Raw genomic sequence first — 7,732 nt, 5'->3', positions numbered from 1 at the left:
CCGAGTACACAAGCGCCGAGACTCGAAGGTCTCGCGCATATGCGCCAGCGGTGGTCGCGCATATGCGCGAGACGTGCATTTCGAAGATGAAGCCACGTTTCCTTGTCATGCAATGTGATATATATAAATGCATTTCTCAGAAATCAGAGTTAAGGAATCGAGAAAAATTTTAGAGAATATCGTGAAAATCCTTACGCCTTTTCTTTTAGAAATTTGAAGGTTACGGAAGATCCGTCTATCCGATTTTGAATCCGAATTCAGTACTGTGTTCCTATCGACGCAGGCTACAACTTGACGTAAGTTTTGCTACGTTGTGATATGTTTTGAGATTAAGATATTGTCAGAATTGAACAGAATTCATGTATGATGTTCTTGACATAGTAAACCTCGTAGAATCGAAACCGGACTGAAGAATAGATACCGTATGGAATTATTATGATTTTCGGAAAGAATTGACTGAGCTTGGATATCAGATTTGTATCATTACTGATTATGAATTGAGATTTGATTATTGTTATGTGTTCTAGATTTACTGATCAGTATATAATGGAAGTCAGATCGAAAAACAGACTGTGTATGCAATTGATATGATTTTCAGAACTGTTATGATAGAGATTGTACTGAATTGAGAGTATGATCTATTATTGTTGAGAGTATGAATTATACCAATATTGATTATGAGTTCTGGTAGTATATCTGTGATGTTGAGATTGACGGGATTACTGAGATTGTATTTTTATGCCGTCGCAATATCAGCAGATTGATATTTGATCAAATTCATTATTGAGATTGTATTGTGGTACCGTATGTCTATTGACATTGATCAGATTATGTTTTGATTTGAGTATTAATCAGAACAGTTGTGGAATCAATTTATATATTGATATTGTGCCTGTTCGATATTGTCATTGCCAGATTGGGTATGGACAGAGTTGAATTCGAAACTTCGTCTTCGTCGGACCGAGAAGATAAAGGTATAAATTAATGTTGAGTTGGGATTGCACAACTCGAGTGAGGTTTGACTAGAGTTTCCCTAAATCACATACTTTATTTTATTGCATTGATATTTGCAATTAATGAATGAATTGATATGCTTGTTCTATTGATATATAGATAGCATGTATGAAATGATTGGTCTTGTGACAGAAGTGTCTGATAGTGATAGAATCGTCACTGGCACATTGCACATTGTCACAGGATAGAAATATGGCAGAAGTGCTATAGTCTTTGAAAGATAGGTCAGGACATCGGACGTTTGGTCATATCGAAGTGGATAGAATTGGAGGTGCTTCTATTACTGATGTTCGATATGGAAAGGGCCGAAGTCTGTGAATAAGAACATACAACCACCCCGATCGGGAGTGTAGGTGGGTGTATGTTCTTATTCTGATCGGGATCCCTAGATTAGGACTTAGTCGAGTCAAAGTCTGAGAATCAAGGAGAGTGATTCATTGATTGATATTGATTTATGTTCCTGATTTTGGTACGTGGTTAGAATATGACTTTTTATTGATATTGATCCATGTTTCGGATCGTGATACATGCGACAAATACTTTATTCATGTTTTGATTAGTATGCATGTTATGAATATCCGTTATATGCTTTTACATTGATTATATGATTGCATGTATACATGGTTTATACTGAGAATATAATTATCACCGGAGTATCCGGCTGTTGTCTTGTTTGTATGTGTGCATGACAACAGGTGGGACAGGATTAGGGTCAAGAAGAGAACGAGGCTGGACTAGATAGCGTGGAGGCTCCGGACTTGGCTTAGAGATAGGGTTGGACACTGGATATTAGATGTTTAAACCTAAGTTGAATAAATGTATGTGGTACAGGACTTGTACTTTTATACCGATATGTATAGTAACTAGATTACATTACGTTTCCGCATTCATAATTTAAAAAGAAAATTTTTTTTAGTCCCACTTTTCTTAATTGTTCATTTGATATTAATAATGATTAAGACATGGATTAGCGTCCGGGTCCCCACAACTCTCCTCTCTCTCCTACTTCATCCCAATGAACAGGAGATCTACACTTACGGCCATACAATGCTTCATACGGAGCCATACCTATAGACGACTGGAAGCTGTTGTTATAGGTGAACTCTACAAATGGTAAGTTCGACTCCCAACTTCCTGAGAAATCAATGACGCAAGCACAGAGAAGATCCTCTAAGATCTGAATAACTCGCTCTGACTGCCCATCTGTCTGAGGATGGAAAGCTGTGCTAAACAGCAACTTCGTACCCATGGTCGAATGCAAACTCTTCCAACACGAGGAAGTGAATCTGGGGTCTCTGTCAGATACGATAGTAACGGGAATACCATGAAGTCGGACTATCTCTCGGATATACAACTTTGCATACTGAATCATGGTGAAAGTCGTCTTAATAGGTAATAAATGCGCTGATTTGGTAAAACAATCTACAATCACCCAGATAGCATTTGATCCTCTGACTGACTTCGGCAAACCGGTCACGAAGTCCATGGTAACATTCTCCCACTTCCACTCGGGAATAGGAAGAGGCTTGAGCAAGCCTGCTGGTCTCTGATGCTCCGCCTTCACTAACTGACAAGTCAGACTCTCGGATACAAAACGTCTGATGTCCTTCTTCATCCCGGGCCACCAATACAATAACTGCAGATCTTTGTACATCTTCGTACTCCCAAGGTGAATAGAGTACGGCGACATGTGGGCCTCTGGTAGAATATCTGCTCGAATAGAACCACTACTGGAGACCCACATCCTGTCTCGGTATCTTACAATATCGTCGCTAACTGAATACAAGACACTGCCCTTGGCCTCATCTCTCTGCTTCCACTTTGCTAACTGCTCATCTGATGACTGACCACTGCGAATACGGTCTAGAAGAGAGGATTGAATAGTCAAGGTAGATAGACGTGGAACTCTACCTCGAGGATAAGTCTCTAGACCAAACCTCTGCATCTCCGTCTGAAGAGGTCTCGAAACAGTCAAATGAGCCAACACTGCGACTTTTCTGCTAAATGCATCAGCAACTACATTAGCTTTACCCGGGTGGTAGCTAATGTCACAGTCATAATCCTTCACAAGCTCCAACCAACGCCTCTGACGCATGTTCAGCTCCTTTTGCGTAAAGAAATACTTGAGGCTCTTGTGGTCAGTAAAGATCTGGCACTTCTCTCCAAACAGATAATGCCTCCAAATCTTCAAGGCAAAAACTACGGCGGCCAACTCTAGATCATGGGTAGGGTAATTCTTCTCATGGATTTTCAGCTGACGAGAAGCATATGCTATCACCTTCCCATGCTGCATCAATACTGCGCCCAAACCAAGTTTTGAAGCATCGGTATACAGAACAAACTCACCAGGCCCCGACGGAATGGCCAAAACTGGTGCTGAGATAAGAGCTTGCTTCTAAGTATCGAAGCTCTTCTGACACTCCTCGCTCCACACAAATTTAGCATTCTTCTTGGTCAATGATGTGAGTGGAACGGCAATAGAGGAGAATCCTTTAATGAACTTCCGATAATATCCTCCAAGTCCAAGAAAACTGCGGATCTCTGATGCATTCTGCGGCACTACCCAGTCTCTGACTGCAGCGGCTTTTGCTGGGTTTACCTCAATACCACTGCAAAAAACAATGTGGCCTAAGAACGCCACCTTCTCTAACCAGAATTCGCACTTACTAAATTTTGCGAATAATTTGTGCTTTTGCAAGGTCTGCAACACTGTGGTCAGATGTCTGCTGTGATCCTCCTGATTCTTCTAGTAGACGAGAATGTACGCGATTCATGAGATCCATGAAGATTGCTGGCGCATTCGTCAGACTGAACAACATCACAAGGAACTCATAGTGGCAATAACGAGTCCTAAAAGCAGTCTTGAAAACATCAGCATCTTTCACCCTCAACTGGTGATAACCGGAACGCAGATCTATCTTGGAGAATATCGAAGCTCCCTGCAACTGGTCAAACAAATCCTCAATCCTCGGAAGTGGGTATTTGTTCTTCACTGTAACCTTGTTCAATTCCCGGTAATCAATGCAAAGCCTCATAGAGCCATCCTTCTTCTTCACAAACAAGACTAGCGCGCCCCATGGAGAATGTGGGGACCCGGGTTCTAACTCGATTATCTTTGGGATTAATTGGATCTTTGCTAGAAAATGGGGTCAAAATTTTGCTTTTAACATTTATTCAAATGTATATAAACAAGCACAAGACATCATATAAAAATACTGTCATTAACATACCAGTGTTTAGAAATTCAATACATGTCTAGTTAGAAACCACTAATGATCTTCTGCGCCCGTAATCTCCACGCTATCTCGATCTCTCATCTTTGTCTCGACCCTGATCCTGTCCCACCTGTGATCATGCACACATACAGACACAACCACAGCCGGATACTCCGGTGAGAACAAATCCCAGTATAAAACATGGTACACATGAATATACACAATATGATTCATGAAGCATACTATCAGGAATAGAATCAATGGCAATAGGTTCCAAAATCTATGAAACAAAATCAATATCAGCATGCAAATGAAATCGAAATCATATCTTGACTCGACTCGACTCTAACTCTAGGGATCCCGGTGTGAATAAGACGTCACAGTCTGCCACCTACCCTCCCAATTGGGGTGACGGTACGTTTTATTCCTAGACTTCGGTCATGTCTGTATCGAATATCTACAATCGGAGTCAATTCTGCTACTATGCGTCGATATCACCGAAAGTCTAGCTTGGCAAGTCTGCCAATGTCTTTCCTATCTTAAATGCTTGCATATAAATCTATAAAAAAAGCATCAACATATAAAAAGATAACAATCGAGTATGTGATTTGGGGAAACTCAAATCAGATCTAATTCGAGTTATATCGCCCCGAATCCATATGAATTATACCTTTCTTGTCGTAGTCTCGGGTTGAACAAGTCGAAGTCTCGTATTCTTGGTATCGAATCTGTCAAACCCAATCTGAAATGACATATATACAATGCACCATATCAATCTCTAACTTCAAGCAATACATATACGGATTAATATTAAATCTCGGTACATTTTGAAGGCATAACGACGTAATCTTTCGATACCGGTAATGCCAACAACAAGCTCAACAACTCATAAGCAAGATCATATCATCTCAATTCTAATTCCAGCATGTCAAAATCTATTCAATTCAATCAATATGTGCTGAAAATCACAACAATTGCATACGGTACCATTTATTCGATCCGGTTGCGAATAAACGTTCCCAATAATCACAAGAACAATTAATAGCAATCAAACTCTGATTTCCCCAACCATCTCAACTTCAAAACATGCTGAAAAGTAATAACACTTACATCCTTTTGAAGCTATTGAAGAGAGGAGCACGAATCTAGTCTCCGATCGAAAATCGGATGGTTGGATTCTTCACAACCAAGTGTTGAAGATGAAAATGCTGAAGGATTTCTCAGAGCTCCTCGGATGAAATTCTGAAGAATAATGACTTTGAAAACCTATATATTGCATGTAAAGTACACATCGCTTATTATTTGGTCTGCACGTCTCGCGCATATGCGCGACCTCAACCGGCGCATATGCGCGAGACCTATTGTCTCGGCATATAACAATGTAATCTGCTAGCGCATATGCGCGCCCCTTCTCGGCGCATATGCGCCCACTCTCTGGACCTCTCGCGCATATGCGCGCCTCTTGTCGCGCATATGCGCGAGACCTTCGTCTCGGCAACTCTTGGGATCACTAAGCTCGCGCATATGCGCGCCCACCAGCCGCGCATATGCGCGAGACCTTCTGTCCTCGAACATAATTACAACTCAATAACTCCAATCCAAATTCGACGTGCTCTATCTATAATCATATCAATGAATCAATAAATAGTCTCAGATTAACAGGATAAAAATCTCGGGCATTACATTTCTCCCCCTATAAGATATGATTTCGGTTCCGAAATTTCAGGAAATCAATCAAAGCTTGTAAAGGACGCAATAATTCAAAAGCTAAATAAATACCCACGTCATAAAAATAACTCTGGATATTTCTGTCTCATCTCTGACTCTGTCTCCCAGGTAGCTTCTTCAATGCCATGACGACTCCATTGGACTTTCACCAGCGGAATAGTCTTCGTTCTGAGCTGTTTCTCTTTTCGATCAAGAATCTGAATCGGCTGATCAACGTAACTCAAAGTTTGATCTAGCTTGGCTTCTTCAGGCTGAATGACATGAGAATTATCTGGCATATATCTACGCAACATCGATACATGGAAGATGTCATGTATCCCGGATAGAGAAAGAAGAAAAGCAAGTCGACATGCTCGATCGCCAATCTTCTCAAGAATCTCATACTGACCGATGTATCTAGGAGACAACTTCCCACGTTTGCCAAATCTGACAACACCTCTGAAAGAAGAAATCTTAAAAAATACTCTGTCTCCTTGTTCAAATACTAACGGCCTACGTCTGATGTTCGCGTACTTCGCCTGTCTATCTTGTGCCGTCTTCATTCGCTTCTGAATTATATTTATTTTTTCAGTCATCTCACGAATCATATCTGGCCCTAAGTCTGGTACCTCTGAGATGTCATCCCAATACAGCGGAAATCTGCACTTCTTCCCGTATAATGCCTGAAACGGTACCATCTCAATGCTCGTTTGATAGCTGTTGTTGTACGAGAATTCACAAAGATGGAGTAAATCTTGCCAACTAGTACAAAAATCTAGTACTACAGCCCTCAGCATATCTTCTAAAGTCTGGATAGTCCGCTCTGACTGTCCGTCTGTCTGGGGATGGTAAGCAGTACTCAAGTGTAAAGTCGTACTTAGAGCCTGCTGTAGACTGTGCCAAAAGTGTGAAGTGAATCGTGGATCACGATCTGATACGATCGACTTCGGCACACCATGTAATCTGACCACTTCTCGAACATATATCTCGGCCATCTGATCATATCTGTACGTCATCTTGTACGGAATGAAGCATGCGGATTTGGTCAATCTATCTATCACAACCCAAATCGCATCGCAGCCTCGGGATGATCGTGGTAACTTCGTGACGAAATCCATGGAAATGTGATCCCATTTCCATTCAGGAATAGCTAAACTCTGAAGTAACCCTCCGGGCTTCTTTCTTTCGGCCTTCACCTGTTGGCAATTCAAGCACTTAGACACAAACTCTGCAATATCTGTCTTCATCGGTTTCCACCAGAACTGTGTTTTCAGATCATTGTACATCTTCCTGCCACCAGGATGAATCCTGAACCGACTACAATGCGCTTCTGAAAGTATCTGCTGTTTTAAATCTGAAACATCTGGCACTACAAGACGTTTATTCACATACAACACATGATCACGTACCTGATACTCAGAAATATGTCCTGATCTGACCATATCAATCGACTTCTGAACACTTTGATCGGTTCTTTGTGCCTCTTTGATGCGAACAATCAAATCTGGTTCACACTGAATAGTGGCAAGTCGCAACGGCCTACTATCTGTATCAAATGCTAATCCAGAAAAGCAACAATCTTCTATCATATTCGAAACACCTATCGTCGACAAGGATAAGGAACATACCTTTCGACTCAATGCATCCGCTGCTGCATTCGATTTCCCTGGATAGTATTTTATTTCACAATCGAAATCCTTCAATAAATCGAGCCATCTACGCTGTCTCATGTTCAACTCTGACTGAGAAAATAGATACTTCAGGCTTTTGTGATCAGAGTAGATCTCAAATTTCTC

This window comes from Primulina huaijiensis, chromosome 6, assembly GCF_012295235.1.
Source record: "Primulina huaijiensis isolate GDHJ02 chromosome 6, ASM1229523v2, whole genome shotgun sequence".
NCBI lineage: Eukaryota > Viridiplantae > Streptophyta > Magnoliopsida > Lamiales > Gesneriaceae > Primulina > Primulina huaijiensis.
The sequence above is the reverse complement of the archived record's forward strand: the minus strand, read 5'-3'. Positions refer to the sequence as shown.